The sequence below is a fragment of the Daucus carota genome, chromosome 3 (genome assembly GCF_001625215.2).
Source record: "Daucus carota subsp. sativus chromosome 3, DH1 v3.0, whole genome shotgun sequence".
NCBI classification, from domain to species: domain Eukaryota; kingdom Viridiplantae; phylum Streptophyta; class Magnoliopsida; order Apiales; family Apiaceae; genus Daucus; species Daucus carota.
The window spans coordinates 41,774,933-41,794,421 of record NC_030383.2 but is presented as its reverse complement, the minus strand read 5'-3'; the positions used below and the strand labels follow the sequence as shown (position 1 = coordinate 41,794,421).

The window sequence follows — 19,489 nt, the reverse complement described above, 5'->3', positions numbered from 1 at the left end:
CTATTAAAAAATATTTATTTGTTATTTTAGAAAATAAAAATTACATATTAAAATAGACTAGATTTATTTATCGATAATATTTTTTATAAAAAATTTCAATTATATAATATATATAAATTTTAATCAAAGTGTAGTTAATTTGACTAATCAAAAGTCAAAGGACACTTATGGAAGGAGTATCACTTATTTGGCCTGGAGTGCCTTTTCATTTGTTACGTACTCAAATTCCAAAAAGATATTTCTAACTAAAAATTTGATATTTAGATTTTGAAATCAATAAAAATATCAAGGTAAAGGAATAGATGTACTTAAGAGTTTTACATTAATATAAGAAAATTGTGGTTCATATTTGAATCAATATACACATAATTGTAAATATAGGCCTTGTCTGGAAATTAGCGGTTAGCGGTTAGCTGTTAGCGGATCAAATTAGTTATTTTAACTAGCTTATTGAATTAGATGTTTTGACTAGCAGACTGAATTAGCTGTTTCTCGTAAAACTGTTTGGTAAATAGCTGATTGATTAGTTTTTTCTGACACAAACCAAAACCGCTAATCCAAAAAGCTCCTCAAAGTACGTAGCTTTTTCAAAATTAGCTTTTTGGATCCAAACTGCTAATCTGAAAAGTTCCCTCAAAGTAACTTTTTCAAAATTAGCTTTTTGCATCCAAACCTCTATTTCAATCCCCTAACTACCAAACATTAATATTAGCTTATTTTAGTGGTCAAACCTCTAAAACAGCTCAAACCGATTTTGTTCCAAACCTCTAACTTTCAAAAAAGACCATACAGTACATTTGCTTTAAGCAGTTTGCTGACATTATAACAGCGGTAGTACTGTTTTGAACGTAACAGTTGTATTGCAAGTATTCTTTTGAATGTAACTACTTTTGTCTGTACTCTTTAATTACTTTTAACTTTTAATTTTAATAAATATTTATTTATTAAATATTTTTCTATACTCTCTTTCTTTTTAGATAAATATCAAATTATAAAACTATAATTCCTTATCTTAACACTGAAATAATTGTTATTTTATTAATATGTTCATAATGTAAATAATAAAGATTATAATAAAAAATAATACAATCAATTTTTATTTTTTTGCCATAAAAAAAGATTTGTATTAAAACTTCAAATCGTCCAACATTACTTGATAAAAGATGGGTATCACCACCTATATCCACCTAAGCGTTCAACTATAGAATTAGAGTTTCTCCCTGTATAGTACGTGAGCAACTTTGTTGACTTCACAAAATTTAAAGTAACATTAGGATAATGTTTTAATGAAAGTAATAATAAAGATTTGCATTCACTGGTCACTCTTCCTAGGTATGAAAGAGTTGCTGTTGAGCTCCTGATTGCCTGAACCATGGCCAGACAGTCTCTTTCCAGTTTCCACAATTGCACCTGCATAATCTTTGTCTTTAAGCCAACTGAGAGCTTCCCTTATACCCATTAATTCAGCCACTTCTGGGTTCACTGTTCCCTGTCTACAGCTTGCTTTTGATTCTACTGGATCACCTGCATGTTTTCTCACTATCATGGAATAGCTGTATGTGTTAGAATCTTCGAATAAGGCTCCATCAGTATTTATCTTAATCATACCTTCCGGTGGTCGCTCCCATTGCGCTTTACCATCTGCCTGGGTCATAAACCCAAGATAATTGTCAATGATTTATCTTGGGCATTTCTCCATTGTTTAAAAACGAGTTCTGCTGATTGCACCAGTTCAAAAGGTTCTACACTTCTTTGATTCCATATAATGTCGTTTCTATTCTGCCACAGTTTCCAGCAGATCATACACATTTTAGCTACTCCTATATCTCTGAAGTACAAATGTCATCCAGTGCTTAAAATCTCTCTGAGCTTCCCCACTACCACCTTCAACATTCTTGTGTTCCCAACATTTGGCACCATACGGACATGATACCAGACTGTGATAAATTGTTTCTCGGTCTTCATTGCACACTGGACATGGGGTTAACTGCTACTTTTCTAATTTGCAATTGTTCCTTCATTGGTAAACAATCTCTTACTGCTCTCCAGACAAAGATTTTCGTTTTCTGAGGAATTTTGAGGTTCCATAAAACTCGCCAGAGAAGCCCGAATGATCACTTAGATCATGCTCTTCTCTATCATCTTGCAATGCTTTGCATGCACTTCTGACTGAGTCATGGATTAACAGAGTTTATGAGTATGAAATAATATGACCTGAGGAACAAACCAAAAATATTAAAAGCATAGAAATAGAAATTAAAAGAATATCGGGAGATTTGTTGGTCCATAATGGTAAGGCTGAGCAGAATAAAATCAATGGCCTCAGCCCTCATGCCATTTTAAGAAATGATTCTACCGGCATTCCACTTCATAATGAAAATGAAGAAATCCTTGACTACAACTTAGCGGGTGCTAGGTGTTGTGGTTGTTTGTTCATCCTTGTAGTTGTTCCTCCAAAAAATACCTTTTACTTATTTTTTTATCAATCTATATATGTTAAAAAAATAAAATTTTAAAAAGTAAACATGAAAGTGTTAAAAGGTGAGAAGAAGAGAAAAATTAAAAAATAGGACAAAGTGAAAAGTAGTAGTCAGCATTATTAAATCATATGAGCTGGTAACCACTCCACAGATGTATTAAATACACCTTAACTTGTGCCCTCACAGGTTAGACCACCCGCATAATTAATCATTGACCTTGAAGATGCTCCTCGAAGTTTTATGGCATCTTTATCCAAATCTTCAAAGTCTATTAAATTTTGGCTCCTGATGACATATAAGAATACGCAAACATGGCCTATAATTAGGGCTGAATGAACATAGAAAGCTATACAATAACCACAAAAATATGTACAAATACATACAGGGATGATTCAAGTTTAGTGATGATAACAGGGGCATCACTCGTGAAGGCAGTCAGGACCTGGACAAAAAACTGTGGGTGGCTTTGGTGTTGTTTCAACGCATAAATCCTATTTAGAGTGTCATCCACAACACCGTGTATGTGGGAAAAAGTAAGATCTGGCAATTACTAATGAAACAATAAGCAAATGCAATTACAAGTACACATGGATTAAGTTATAGACTAAGTAAATGAAATGGATCAAATTTAATGATTACACGAACGAAAGAAAAAATATTAAAATCAACGAAAAAAAAGAATAATACTAAAATCATAGAAACTAAAAAAGTTACAGAGACAGAGTTGTATTTCTTGTGCAGTTACCATATGTCGAGCAAGCTCGATTTGAGCGTTGGGAAAAGAAGAAGAAGCCATTGATAAACCTATAGATTTGAAGTTGTGAAACAAACAGTAAACAAAATATAGAGTTCACTTTTGCTATAAGCAGTTTGCTGACATTATAGTCAAGACGTGAATGAGCTCAGTAACGCTGTAGTACTGTTTTGAACGTAACAGTTGTATTGCATGTATTCTTTTGAATGTAACTACTTTTGTCTGTATTCCTTATTACTTTTAACTTTTAGTTTTAATAAATATTTTTTATTAATATTTCTTTAGGCTCTCTTTATTTTTAGATAAATATTTTTAAAAAAAATATTTATTTACCTAAACAAAAAATTTATAAATATGTGTTACAATATTTGAAATATATTTCAAAAAATCAATAGAGAATGAGAATAAAATTATAATTATAATTATTATGAGTTAGATGTTAGAATAACATGGTATAAAATATTTCTTTTAATGCTCAGATCGATTAAAGAAAAGAAGCATAAATTCAAAACAAAAATATATATAAGATTATCCTAGGCAATTGCACAAATTATATAAATATATGTGTGACTTTAAGTACTCTGCTTGGTCACAGCTGTATTGCATCTAATATTGGTAAACCAAACCAAACATACTCAAGAGGGTCTGAGTAGGGTAAGATGTACGCAGCTTTGCCTCTATCCTTAAAGTAGAGAGGTTGTTTCTGTGAAGACCCCGGCTTAGTGCACGATAAATAAAATAGTGTGTGATATAATATTAATATAATACCTTAGCCCATGGCCTTCTCCACACGGGACTTACCTAAACAATTCTCGTTTATCGATGATGGGCCAATAATGTGAAACAGAGATTTCAAAGTGGATAAGAATCGCCGCCAACCAACGGAGCCTCGTTCTTGCCTTCTCCCTCCTCATGTAATACTATTGCAGACTATGGTGACACGAATTCAGAATATCACACAACAAGAATACAGGTACCGCGCCAAAAACATTTGGAATTGCGTGAAACTTTGCCAAATCTTTCGACAAACTAACATCTCTAACTGTTCCTTGTAAATACTTTCTGTATGTACCAAAATTCTGCGTATCCTGAATGTTTAAGAAATCAAAAAGAAGATAGTGATGCAGGTATACTCATCCTTCTTGTTGTTTGCCCTCCATGTTGATTATAACGGTCACAGAGCATCTTTGGAATTTTGCACAAAAGCAGTGTTTTAGAGTAGAGCTGTTTAACGAACCGAGCTGTTCGCGAACAAGCTCGAGCTCGGCTCGTTAAGAGCTCGTTCGGCTCGGCTCGTTAAGTTAACGAGCTCGAGCTCGAACACAAAAAATTGTTCGTTAAGAAAACGAGCTCGAGCCGAGCTTTTAGTATGTTCGGCTCGAGCTCGGCTCGAGCTCGGCTCGAACTCGTTCGGCTCGAGCTCGGCTCGTTAAAGCTCGAAAAAAAAGAATATTTTCATAATAATTTCGTAATATATATATGTTATTGAACGCCGAATTCAACATATAATATATCAAATCGATCATGAGAATATCAACTATAATATGGTACCATCAAAACATACTAAAAATTTTATTTGGCTTGCTATTTTAAGAGTAAAGTAGCGGTTTGGCCTTATTTTTCTCTAGCTCGGCTCGGCTCGGCTCGGCTCGACTCGGCTCGTATTTGTTCGTGAACAAGCTCGTGTTCGGCTCGTTAGTTATCGAGCTCGAGCTTGAACACACTTTTTTGTTCGATAAGAAAGCTCGGCTCGGCTCGGTTCGATAAGAAAAAATTTAAAGCTCGGCTCGACTCGGTCAAAACTCGGCTCGGCTCGGTTCGTGAACAGCCCTATTTTAGAGTATCTCCCCAACACAAATATTCAATATATTACAACACCTATTTGCTAAATTGACTGTATTACTCAAATCCTAATATCCCTATTTGCTAAATCTATTTTCTGTTTCATCCTTCCTATCTGTTTCACTCATTAGATTGCATCTAATATTGGTGTTTTGTTTATTTAACAGTCTCAATAACATTAATTAGAGCGGTTTGGATGATTTCATGAAATGTAAGTGCTTTGTTTTGAACTTAACAATTTGAAATGTTATTATTTTTCTAATTAGTTACACTTTGACTTGCTTATTTTTTTTTATTTCTTCAACCATAATCTTTTTTTACTCCCTCCGTCCCAATTTACATGTCTATTTTGCTTTTCGATAAGTCAAATTGACTAAAATTTGACCAACTATTAAAAAATATTTATTTGTTATTTTTGAAAATAGAAATTTACATATTAAAATAGACTAGATTTATTTATCAAAAATATTTAAAAAAAAAATTCAATTATATAATATATATAAATTTTAATCAAAGTGTAGTTAATTTGACTAATCAAATGTCAAAGGACACTTATGAAGGAGTATCACTTATTTAACGTGGAGTGCCTTTTCATTTGTTACGTACTCAAATTCTAAAAAGATATTTCTAATTAAAATTTGATATTTAGATTTTGAAATCAATAAAAATATCAAGGTAAAGGAATTGATGTACTTAAGAGTTTTACATTAATATAAGAAAATTGTGGTTCGTATTTGAATCAATATACACATAATTATAAATATAGGCCTTGGGAATTAGCGGTTAGCTATTAGCGGATCGAATTAGCTATTTTAACTAGCTTATTGAATTAGATGTTTTGACTAGCAGATTGAATTAGCTGTTTCTCGTAAAACTTTTTGGTAAATAGCTGATTGATTAGCTTTTTCTGACACAAACCAAAAGCGCTAATCCAAAAAGCTCCTCAAAGTACGTAGCTTTTTCAAAATTAGCTTTTTGGATCCAAACTGCTAATCCGAAAAGTTCCTCAAAGTAACATTTTCAAAATTAGCTTTTTGGATCCAAACCTCTATTTCAATCCCCTAACTACCAAACATTAATATTAGCTTATTTTAGTGGTCAAATCTCTAAAACACCTCAAGCCTCTGATTTCCAAACCTCTAACTTCCAAACAAGACCATACAGTTCACATTTGCTTTAAGCAGTTTCCTGACATTATAGTCAATACGTGAATGAGCTCAGTAACAGCGGTAGTACTGTTTTGAACGTCGGTAGTACTGTTTTGAACGTAACAGTTGTATTGCAAGTATTCTTTTGAATGTAACTACTTTTGTCTGTATTCCTTAATTACTTTTAACTTTTAATATTAATAAATATCTATTTATTAATATTTTTTTAGACTCTCTTTCTTTTTAGATAAATATAAAATTAAAAAATTATAATTCCTTATCTTAATACTGAAATAATTGTTATTTTATTAATATGTTCATAATGTAAATAATAAAGATTATAATAAAAAATAATACAATCAATTTTTATTTTTTTGCCATAAAAAAAGATTTGTATTAAAACTTCAAATCGTCCAACATTACTTGATAAAAGATGGGAGCAGTATCACCACCTATATCCACCTAAGCGTTCAGCTATAGAATTAGAGTTTCTCCCTGTATAGTACGTGAGCAACTTTGTTGACTTCACAAAATTTAAAGTAACATTAGGATAATGTTTTAATGAAAGTAATAATTCACTGGTCACTCTTCCTAGGTATGAAAGAGTTGCTGTTGAGCTCCTGATTGCCTGAACTGTTAGAATTCAAACTCGTATTAATTATAATAACTAGGTGATCCTGAAATTACGGTAGGCTGCAAGAATATATGCAGAATAAATGGTTGGCTATTAAGTGAGGGTTGGAGTTCAGCTTGTGTGTACCGGATAACATGGAAGACCATATTAGCAGCTGATATAAATGCTAATGTTATCCTGTTACGCAAGTAGGACTTCAGTCATAAATAACAGCTGGGTGTGTATAAGATGTATAGATGTAGTAGTATCAACGGAAGAAAATAAAGGTGCTAGTTACAATGAAGACTTGAATGTATGGACTGTTATATGGGAGAGATCGAAGAAAGAAACATAGCTCCTGGATATAAGGTGGGCTCTCTTTAATTAACACAGGCTGGTGACAATCTGCAGCATACTTCAGGTCAAAGATGGAAGGCTGATAAAAGTCTAGAGCAGCAATAAATATGTGTTACAAGTTGTAATCTGTAACCTATATATAAGGCTGCTAGAGGAAGAAGAAATAGAGAACACACAGAGGAAAACTACAACAGCAGTTGTAGAGAGAAATTTAGAAGAGCTGAAGCTCTGAGTGGAAAGGCCGTGTGCCATCTCTGTGTGTAATAGGAAAGGCTGAAGCCTAGCTAGCGTGTGTAACAAAATTATAAGTAGTGTAGCTGCGTGTTACATTAATATACAAGTTGTGTGTGTTTGTATCCTAATATATCGGAAGTTTTTGGTTTAAGGCCCATACACGTTTCCAACAAGTGGCATCAGAGCCGAGGTTTCGTTCGAGAAAAAAATAATGGTAAGTTTCCTGGAAGCCCAAGTTCCAATGTTGACGGGCACAAATTATGGAGACTGGAGTATCCAAATGAAGGAATTACTCCATTTTTATGATGTTTGGGATATAGTCGAAAGCGGGTATGATGAGTTCACATCAGCGGCTGAAGTAGCTCTGTCAGAAGCCGAGAAGACGACATTAAATGGGTGCAGGAGCAAAAATAACAAGGCATGTTTCATGATTTATCAAGGTATCGACGAATCCACCTTTGATAATATTGCGCATGAAAAAAAAAGCAAAAGACGCCTGGGAGATTCTGCAGAAATCATTCCAAGGAGTCGATAAAGAAGAAGAGGTGGAGCCTCAAGTATTGCATGGCGAGTTCGAGAATATGAAAATGAAAAATTCTGAAAATATTGAAGAAAATGTTACGCGTTTGAAAACGATGACAAGTGAAATAAGAGGAAATGGTGAAAGTCTTGATGATGTTCAAGTCATGGAAAAGCTCCTTCCTCTATTGACAACAAAATTTGATTGTATCGTTATATTAACAGGGAAGACAAAGGAGTACTACTCTTACAGAATTTCAAGTGATAAGCTAGTAGATTCTTTTCAAGTCCACAAGCAACGAATGACTCGATACGAGAATCAATCGGAAAAAATACTAGAAAGTAAGGTATCCGGCCATTAATACAATTCTAGCAGAAGCGGCTTTGTACGTGGAAAAGGTGGTTATCAAGGCAGACATAAATGTGGAAGGAAACCGTTTGAGAGACGCCAGAAAAATGAAGTTCACCGATCATTTGGTCGAGGTAAAAATTTTAAAGGCTACAAGAAGAGATACAAAATTTTTAAAGGGATAAATATCAAATTGGTGACTCGTTTCGTCCAAATATATCAATTCAGTGACTGATTCCCAAATTGACTCAAATGAGACACTCATTAGAAAAATTTGTATCAAAAATGTTAGTCGAAATTTTGAAAATATTATATATTGAGTTCCGCACATTTTTTATGAATGGTGTTACATCCAAATGAAAGATTCCGAGTCCTACTATTTTTGCTCATATTTATAGATTTTTAAAATTTTATCAACTATTTATTTTTAATTTTTTGATTGTTTTATTTGATTTAAATAAAAATAAATAGGAGATAAATTTTTAAAAATCTAAAAATATTATCAAAAATACTAGAACTCATAATCTTTCATTTAGATGTAATATCATTCATAAAAAATGTGCGAAACTCAATATATAATACTTTCAAAATTTCGACTAATGATAGAATGATATTTTTGATACAAATTTTTCTAATGAGTGACTCATTTGAGTCAATTTAGGAATCAGTCACTCAATTGATACATTTGGACGAAACGAGTCACCAACTTGATATTTATCCCAATTTTTAAATGACCTGACAAATATTATCATGAAGCTGATAAGGTGGCATATATTTCACAAAATGGAAAAGAAGCTCGGGATAGAAATACGAGTTTGAGGGGGAGTGTTAGAATTCAAACTCGTATTAATTATAATAACTAGGTGATCCTGAAATTACGGTAGGCTGCAAGAATATATGCAGAATAAATGGTTGACTATTAAGTGAGGGTTGGAGTTCAGCTTGTGTGTACCGGATAACATGGAAGACCATATTAGCAGCTGATATAAATGCTAATGTTATCCTGTTACGCAAGTAGGACTTGAGTCATAAATAACAGCTGGGTGTGTATAAGATGTATAGATGTAGTAGTATCAACGGAAGAAAATAAAGGTGCTAGTTACAATGAAGACTTGAATGTATGGACTGTTATATGGGAGAGATCGAAGAAAGAAACATAGCTCCTGGATATAAGGTGGGCTCTCTTTAATTAACACAGGCTGGTGACAATCTGCAGCATACTCCAGGTCAAAGATGGCAGGCTGATAAAAGTCTAGAGCAGCAATAAATATGTGTTACAAGTTGTAATCTGTAACCTATATATAAGGCTGCTAGAGGAAGAAGAAATAGAGAACACACAGAGGAAAACTACAACAGCAGTTGTAGAGAGAAATTTAGAAGAGCTGAAGCTCTGAGTGAAAAGGCCGTGTGCCATTTCTGTGTGTAATAGGAAAGGCTGAAGCCTAGCTAGCGTGTGTAAAAAAATTATAAGTAGTGTAGCTGCGTGTTACATTAATATACAAGTTGTGTGTGTTTGTATCCTAATATATCGGAAGTTTTTGGTTTAAGGCCCATACACGTTTCCAACATGAACCATGGCCAGACAGTCTGTTTCCAGTTTCCACAATTGCACCTGCATAATCTTTGTCTTTAAGCCAACTGAGAGCTTCCCTTATACCCATTAATTCAGCCATTTCTGGGTTCACTGTTCCCTGTCTACAGCTTGCTTTTGATTCTACTAGATCACCTGCATGGTTTCTCACTATCATGGAATAGCTGTATGTGTTAGAATCTTCGAATAAGGCTCCATCAGTATTTATCTTAATCATACCTTCCGGTGGTCGCTCCCATTGGGCTTTACCATCTGCCTGGGTCATAAACCCAAGATAATTGTCAATGATTTATCTTGGGCATTTCTCCATTGATTAAAAACGAGTTCTGCTGATTGCACCAGTTCAAAAGGTTCTACACTTCTTTGATTCCATATAATGTCGTTTCTATTCTGCCACAGTTTCCAGCATATCATACAGATTTTAGCTACTCCTATATCTCTAAAGTACAAATGTCATCCACTGCTTAAAATCTCTCTGAGCTTCCCCACTACCACCTTCAACATTCTTGTGTTCCCAACATTTGGCACCATACGGACATGATACCAGACTGTGATAAATTGTTTCTCGGTCTTCATTGCACACTGGACATGGGGTTGACTGCTACTTTTCTAATTTGCAATTGTTCCTTCGTTGGTAAACAATCTCTTACTGCTCTCCAGACAAAGATTTTCGTTTTCCGAGGAATTTTGAGGTTCCATAAAACTCGCCAGAGAAGCCCGAATGATCACTTAGATCATGCTCTTCTCTATCATCTTGCAATGCTTTGCATGCACTTCTGACTGAGTCATGGATTAACAGAGTTTATGAGTATGAAATAATATGACCTGAGGAACAAACCAAAAATATTAAAAGCATAGAAATAGAAATTAAAAGAATATCGGGAGATTTGTTGGTCCATAATGGTAAGGCTGAGCAGAATAAAATCAATGGCCTCAGCCCTCATGCCATTTTAAGAAATGATTCTACCAGCATTCCACTTCATAATGAAAATGAAGAAATCCTTGACTACAACTTAGCGGGTGCTAGGTGTAGTGGTTGTTTGTTCATCGTTGTAGTTGTTCCTCCAAAAAATACCTTTTACTTATTTTTTTATCAATCTATATATGTTAAAAAAATAAAATTTTAAAAAGTAAAGATGAAAGTGTTAGAAGGTGAGAAGAAGAGAAAAATTAAAAAATAGGACAAAGTGAAAAGTAGTAGTCAGCATTATTAAATCATATGAGCTGGTAACCACTCCAGAGATGTATTAAATACACCTTAACTTGTGCCCTCACAGGTTAGACCACCCGCATAATTAGTCATTTACCTTGAAGATGCTACTCGAAGTTTTATGGCATCTTTATCCAAATCTTCAAAGTCTATTAAATTTTGGCTCCTGATAACATATAAGAATACGCAAACATGGCCTATGATTAGGGCTGAATGAACATAGAAAGCTATACAATAACCACAAAAATATGTACAAATACATACAGGGATGATTCAAGTTTAGTGATGATAACAGGGGCATCACTAGTGAAGGCAGACCTGGACAAAAAACTGTGGGTCGCTTTGGTGTTGTTTCAACGTATAAATCCTATTTAGAGTGTCATCCACAACACCCTGTATGTGGGAAAAAGTAAGATCCGGCAATTACTAATGAAACAATAAGCAAACACAATCACAAGTACACATGGATTAAGTTATAGGCTAAGTAAATGAAATGGATCAAATTTAATGATTACACGAACAAAAGAAAAATATTAAAATCAACGAAAAAACAGAATAATACTAAAATCATAGAAACTAAAAAAGTTACAGAGAAAGAGCTGGATTTCTTGTGCTGTTACCATATGTCGAGCAAGCTTGATTTGAGCGTTGGGAGAAGAAGAAGAAGCCATTGATAAACCTATAGATTTGAAGTTGTGAAACAAACAGTAAACAAAATCGTACATTAATCATAAACAAGATTGAAGGATGCTTGAAAACTGACCTCAAATCTTAATGGCTAGAAAATGCCCAAAAAAATGTGTGAAAATTTTAGTAAATACTAATACAGTTCACTTTTGCTATAAGCAGTTTGCTGACATTATAGTCAAGACGTGAATGAGCTCAGTAACGCTGTAGTACTGTTTTGAACGTAACAGTTGTATTGCATGTATTCTTTTGAAGTTGTATTGCATGTATTCTTTTGAATGTAACTAGTTTTGTCTGTATTCCTTATTACTTTTAACTTTTAGTTTTAATAATTTTTTTTAAATATTTCTTTAGGCTCTCTTTATTTTTAGATAAATATTTTTAAAATATTTATTTACCTAAACAAAAAATTTATAAATATGTGTTACAATATTTGAAATATATTTCAAAAAATCAATAGAGAATGAGAATAAAATTAAAATTATAATTATTATGAGTTAGATGTTAAAATAACATGGTAAACAATATTTCTTTTAATGCTCAGATCGATTAAAGAAAAGAAGGATAAAATCAAAACAAAAATATAAATCTTTTTATGCTGGCTACAAATATCCAGCGACATAATAATTGTAGGAATTATATATGACCTAAATAACTGACCAAATTAAATAGAGTTTGATTAATTAGACCTATGAGTCCTAATTAAGTAATAAATCTGTAGGTAACTAATTTGATTATAAAATAAAACCATTTAATTGGAAACTTAGATGGATTTAATAAATGATGACTTTAAAGATTTTACGTCTTGCAAGGAAACTATATATCTTATACATAAGAAACTAAGAATTGGTCTCAAAAAATATCTAAACCTACTCCAAGAATGCTACTAGGTATATAAACATCATAACCCATCAACTTAGAACTACGTCCATCAACTTAGAACTACGTCTTGTCAAAATAAGTCTGAGACAAGTAGGCATCTCTCATAAGACACGTATTAGCCTAATTGGTAGTATTATTAATTTAGGTAGGGATGTAGTAGATTGACACAATGCACACGCGAGGTTAAAATAATACAAAGTTTGATTAAAAAATTTAAGTTATCTTTCCTCTTGCTGAACTAATGGATATTAATAAGAATACATGAATTTTACAATTTTTGGACCCCTAAATCGACCTGGATGCCTTCCCTCTGGTCCGGTGTTTCAGAGGTGAAGGGAGTAACAAACCAGGATATGTCTGGACTCTCCCTGAAATTGGGCCAAAGCCATTTTTTTTTAATTGAGGAAGCCCAGCCACAAGCACAACGCATGTTTGACCCCAACCATACGAGTGATCATGAGTCATCATGACAGAGCAACAAGCAGTAGTACTGTAGTAGTGCAGCATTTGAGGAAAAAAGAACCGAGAGACTGAGAGATACAGCTGAGAAAACGAACAGAGAGTCACTGAGCCAGAGACATAAGAGAGACTCAAACTGAAATATTAAAGCTTCTTCGTTGCTGCTCTTCTCCTTCAATCTTCTTTATGATTTTTTTTAAACATTTTTCTACTCGTAGTTGGGATTTGGGAAAGAAATTTATAGTTTATTTTAGCCCTCCCTCCTCTCTTGTATTTATTCCTGGCTCCGCCACTGTGTAGTAATTGTTGATCTTTAAATTTACACTAAAAGAACGATAGTAACACTTTCAAATCTCAACTGTCGATGAACACCTAACTCCTAACTCGATTGTCGGAAAGGTTTATTCTTTTTCCTAACATAGATTGATAAAAAAAACAAGTATAAAGTATTTATTGGAGGAACAACTACAAGGATGAACAAACAACCTCTGCACCTAGCACCTGCTAAGTTGTTGTAGTCCAGGATTTCTTCATTCTCATTATGAAGTGGAATGCTGATAGAATCATTTCTTAAAATGGCATGAGGATTAATTTTATTCTGCTCCGCCTTTACCATTATGGACTAACAAATCTCCAAGTAACCTTGATTTTCAAAGGTAAGAGGTACAATGACATGATCATCTCTAATTTTACCGACATTTTCTCATCAAAGTTATATTTGTACTTTCTTTAGTGATGTTGTGTGCCACAACTCCATAACTAATGTATATGCCCTCATATGCTATATATTGTGTAAGATTTATTTAGCAATATGTAATTTCTAACACATATGTATCTCCCTTATCATGATGATTTCTTGCTTCAAACCTTGAAATTAATTAAATTACCGTGTTTTATCTAGTTCTCCCGATATTCTTTTAATTTTGTAAGCTTTTAATATTTTTGGTTTGTTCCTCTGTTAATCCATGACTCAGTCAGAAGTGCATACAAAGCATTGCAAGATGATAGAGGAGAGCATGATCTAAGTTATTGAAGTTTGATGAGTGATCATATGTGAAATAACCATATGATGTTTGTTAACGGGAGAAATTGGTTAACAACAGATGTGGGTACCTGAGTGATTTCCGGAAGGAACAGCAAAGAACACGGGACGTGAAGTGATGGATGATGTAGCTGATCTTGTGTTTGATCCTCGAGAGAAAGAGAGGAAGTATTCTCAAGCGTTTCTCAGCCAGAATCAGATTATGAGCACAAGAGGCCTACGTACCCTATTTATAGGGGTTCAAGCTACCACGTAGTTCTTACGGGCCAAACTTCTTGGCGCGGGCCAAGTGTCAGTCCGGTCCATCAGGGCCTAGGTCCGTAGGACCTTGAGGGCCGCCGTCAAAAGAGTCCCGTACTCGCATGGCCTAGGCCCATATGGCAAGAAGCTGTCATTGAGCGGGTTGAAATGCAGATAATGATCTAGTAAGCGGAGGTATAGACCTCGAGATCCATACTCGTGGGCCCAACAGGTCCAGGCACGAGCCTTCACATCTTCATCATCCTCTACGGGGCGAGGGAGCCCGTTCGTCATCTTATGGGGTGATGTAACCCGATCCAGAAGGCATAACCTTGATAATAAGAGTCCTAGAGACCCATCAGAACAAAAGAGATCGGCAAAGAGGCTCGAGCCAAGTGGTCATGCAAACGACCCCGGGCCAGTGACCCGGTTCTCCTCGCGACCCCTCCCAGCCAAGACGAGCCGGAGTGGGGTGGGGCCGACCCATGCGAGGCCAGGAGGGCGACCCCTCCCTGGCGAGCTCGGGATCGCGACCCCCTTCGCCAGGCGAGCCCATCTTCATCCTTGTAGGGCCGGTTTCCCCCCTTGGGTTGGTTAGTGAAACTCCTTGACTGTTTAATGGAGCCCACTCATCCTTTTGGGCCTGTCGAGGCCTATGCCTATTTTTGGGCGTAACAACTACCCCCTGATTCCTGTTCGCTATTGAGGGAGCGGAGAGGAATCAAAGCGATGCCGTGTTAGGGGTCGCCAAGTTCTTCCTTTACTGAACCTGAGTCCTGCTGTCTAGTCCTCCGGAAAATGAGCCCGGACGACACGAGGCCCTCGTAGCCGTTAGTGGGGTGACAGCTGTCGTGCAACATCGGGGGTCACCCAATGAGGGGACTACGCGTGTCCACTGCTACCCTCTCTCTCCTCTGCCTATATAAACCCCCAATGATTTGAAATCATTTCTTCACATTTCCAAAAACAAACATTCTCAATAGTTGTCTTGAGCTCTGAGATCTGGCAAACATTCGAGTGTTCCTCCGGCCCGCTAGAAGATCACCCTCGCACTCTAGCAGATCATCCACTCCCAGCTCATCTTCATCCTCCTCGCATTCAGGAAAAGGTATGCCCTTCTCTCATTTCTTCTTGATTATTTGCACCTTTGCCTGTTCCATGTCCATGTTGCATTCATAGTTTATGTTTTTGTCACTTTCACAACCATAGCGAGCCCCTCAGTAGCGACCCGTTTCTGTGCGACCCCATCGTGTCGATTTCATGGAGCGACCCCCTTGACTAGGGCTCGCCTAGCGGGCCCGACAGGCTTGACCTCGTCTAGCGACCCCCTCTCCCACATCCGGGTCGTTTCCAGGCCTTACTTTTCTTCTTTGCGTGGTCCTCGTGTGAGAGTGAGGACACATAGAACCTTGTTATCTCTTTTCTTTATTTTCTTGCCCTTCATTTCCTTTGTGATTTCACTACAAGAAAAACAGCTATCAGCCACCAAAATTATCAGCGACCGACAATCCGTCGCTATTGTTTCTGATCAGCGACGGATTATAGCGACAGATATGGCACTTCGTCGCTAATACTTTTTAGCGACCGTAAACGGTAGCTAATCAGTCGCTATAACATTTTTCCCTCCAAACAATGAGCGCTAAAAATTGCCGCCACATGTATTTGCGACTGAAATTTATCAGCGACCGCATTCAGTAGCTAAAAGTGCCAAGTCAGATTTTTTTAGCGACCGCAATCGGTAGCTAGTTAGTCTCTCTAAAGAATTAGAAAAAAATGACGAAATTATTAGCGACTAATTTGTTAGCAACCGATTTTGGTAGCTAAAAATGCCACGTCAAATGGTTAGCGACCAAACCCGTCGCTGAAGTCGGTCACTGTTTTTATATAATTTTTTTAATTTTGTTTTCTTATTTATTTTACTTTTAATTTTTATATTTATATTTATATCCCTTTTATTTAATAATTAACAATATGTTTCAAGGTTGATTTCAACTTAGATATTTTTTAACAATTTTGAGTAGTTTCATAGAAAGGGCAAATAATTTTTATTAAATTTATTTAGACGTGTTTGTACGTTAATGTGTAACCAATCTGCTTTTTAGTTATAATATATTTTTTTGAAATGAGTTGTAGTATATATTTAATTAATATGTTTAGAAATATAATTTTTATTTTATATAATTTATTCATTTATTTTACTTTGATTTTTATATCTCTTTTATCGAATAATTAATTAAAAATATGTTTCATGATTAATAGCAACTTTAGTATATCTAATTTATTTTAATAATTTTGAGTATTTTAATAGAAAGGTCAAATAATTTTTATTGAATTTATTAAGACGTGTACTTTGCTTATGTGTATCTGCCTTTTAGTTATAATATAATATTTTTAATATGTTAAGAGAATATAATATTTATTTTGGTTGTTTTTTTTCATTGATTTATTTTAATTTTTATATTTTACATTTATATTTCTTTTATCAAATAATTAAAAATATGTATCACAGTTGATTGCAGCTTGGTTATTTTTTACTTTTTTTTTTTGAAAACTTTGAGTATTTTGCAGAAAGGTCAAATATAAATTTTATTGAATTATTTAGACGTGTTTGTATGTGTGTGTTTGAGGTTCTTTTAGTTATAATGTATATTTAATATGTAGAGAAAACATAATTTTTATTTTATTTTATTTTCTCATTTATTTTACTTTGATTTTTATATATGTTATACCTTTCAATTGAATGATTAAAAATACGTGTCATGTTTAATTGTAACTTGGAATTTTTTTTATTTTTTTCACAACTTGATAATTTTTTAAAAAGCCAAAATAATTTTTGGTAGAAGTTACATAGACGAGTATATTACTTAATTAGACGTATAATGGTAAGTAGATTATGGAATAATCACAATATTGTACGTAATAATAAAATATGAGCATATTTTTCAACATAAAATAAAATATTTTTAATTAAATAATATATATTAAGTTCATGTGTACCTACAACTAACAAAAATAATCTTAATTAATATTTTATTTGAAAAATTCTATTAATCTAATTAAATTTTAAATAAAATACAATAAATTAATCATAATTTATTTTAAATAAACTAATATGAAATAATTGTAAAAGCCAGAACAGTAATATCAAGTTCAGAGTTGCAGTTGGGTGCTTTCTCCTCCCACGTCTCATCTCCTCCCACGTTCTGGTAACAATCCCTTCTATATACGTATATTGTGATTTGGGCTAAAGCTGCAGATGTGAAGAATAATGTAAGTGAAGCGTGGGAGAGAAGGTACGACAGGGTTGTATTTTCAGAAAATCAATCTATATATTCTTTGAAAGTCCTGGTTGTTTTCCATTCAAATCATCTTGTAATGTATAGTTTACATTCTAGTAGACACATGTGTCAATATATTAATTATGTGCATGCTCTAAGAGTCTTTCTGATCTGGTGCTTGTGTTTTTGGTTCTCAGTAACTGAAGTTGTTTGGGAGGGCAATGACTTAGAGGGTAAAGGCTAATAGTAATACAGTGAAGAAGGATACAATGTTGAAGGCTGGCAATAGTGAAGTGACGACTAATACTAGGTAATGACATTCAGAATCATTTGTATCACCTTATTTAGAAGTAAGTATCCTGTCTCAATTAGATAGTACGGTACAAAGGATGATTCAGGATGTCCAATTATTGTTTATAGACTATCAGAATGTGATAGTAAGTTCAATAAAAGCAATAAAATTGTAAGGATATATAGGTGTGCTGTTTTTTTCCACAGTAGATCTTTAAATCAATGCTACTATCTGATTTGCTGAGGGAGGAAGCTTATCAATGTAATTTGATTATTAATGATCTTAGAAATGCCTTTGTCAACATTGGTACCTGGTTCTCTAATTAAGCTGATATTTTGAAGTTGCATTTGATTTAAAAACTATCTAACTCTTTTTATAAGATGTCTCTTGTGTTGGTGATGAAAGTTGTTTGTCCAAGTACCCTAAAGATTGTTATATGTATTTTTTAACAACTTTTAGGCCACCCGCACCTAAGAAGTCGCCTGCAGTTGGATTGGTTGCTCCATCAAATCCAGTGAGTAAAGCAGGAAATAAAGGAGCGAAGGACCCTAAGCAGCACCATATCCTATCATTTTTCAAGAAGGTTTAATAAGCTACAAAATGAAGATTTTTCTGCCTTTTGCTAAATTCAGGTCTTCAGAACAATCTATTTTTTAAGTGTCTTTCTCTGTTGTATTTAAAGGTGCTTATCAGTGTCTAGGATTATTGTTTTTGTATCCCATTAAGGATGATGTAAACTTTGATGTTAATTAAGAATTCTTCTATTGTTGGGTTATTCAATGCGATCATTTTAAATATAGGTCATCGTGAAATTGTTGGGACAAAGTTGTTATTATTTGTGGGAAAAGCATGTACAAACTGAAATAATTATATGATAAATCTGCAAAAACAATAAAATGCAAAAAAAAAAAAATCATTAGCGACCGCAGGCCGTAGCTAGTGCTGGTAGCAAAAGGTCTCAAAATTAGCTATGGAAATTAGTAGCCATTCGGTCGCTAAACGTTAGCGACCAAAAGCCGTTGCTACAGATAGCGACGACGTTCAGTAGCTACAGTCGGTCGCTAAAAATAGCGACTACCGGTCGCAAATATGGTCGCTGCCACGTGGAATTCGACAGTCTTGTGCTGACTCAGACTAGCGACAACTTCGGTCGCTAAAAGCCGTCGCTAAATAGTCGGTCGCAGAAAGCTGTCGCTGGAGTGCATGCCAGCGACCAGATTATATGCGACAGCTTTCAGCCACCGGGTTCCGTCGCTAAAGCCTATGAGCGACCAACTGCGGTCGCTGAAAGTCGGTCGCTAAAAGTCGTTTTTCTTGTAGTGTTTCTTTTAAGGCACACACCTAATTCACACCATCTTCTTACAGATGTCTGAGAGCACGAGCCGTTCTAGCCACGTCTCCTCGCCCCTGAGTCATTTCCCTCGCGACCAGAGGGGTTCGGCTGAGTTCCAACGGGAGTTGAACGAGATTTCGGGGACGAGCCGCCATCACATAGACCCGGCCACCGCTATA

At 34.7% G+C, this 19,489-nt stretch overlaps 1 long non-coding RNA gene across 1 annotated transcript; it reads left to right on the top strand.

The window, feature by feature from the left end:
• Positions 1–16,663: 16,663 nt before the first annotated feature.
• Positions 16,664–18,745, top strand: LOC108192592 (uncharacterized). Its single transcript, XR_010289735.1, has 3 exons — positions 16,664–17,700; positions 17,883–17,995; positions 18,437–18,745. It is a non-coding gene; the product is annotated as an uncharacterized LOC108192592 (long non-coding RNA).
• Positions 18,746–19,489: the final 744 nt, after the last annotated feature.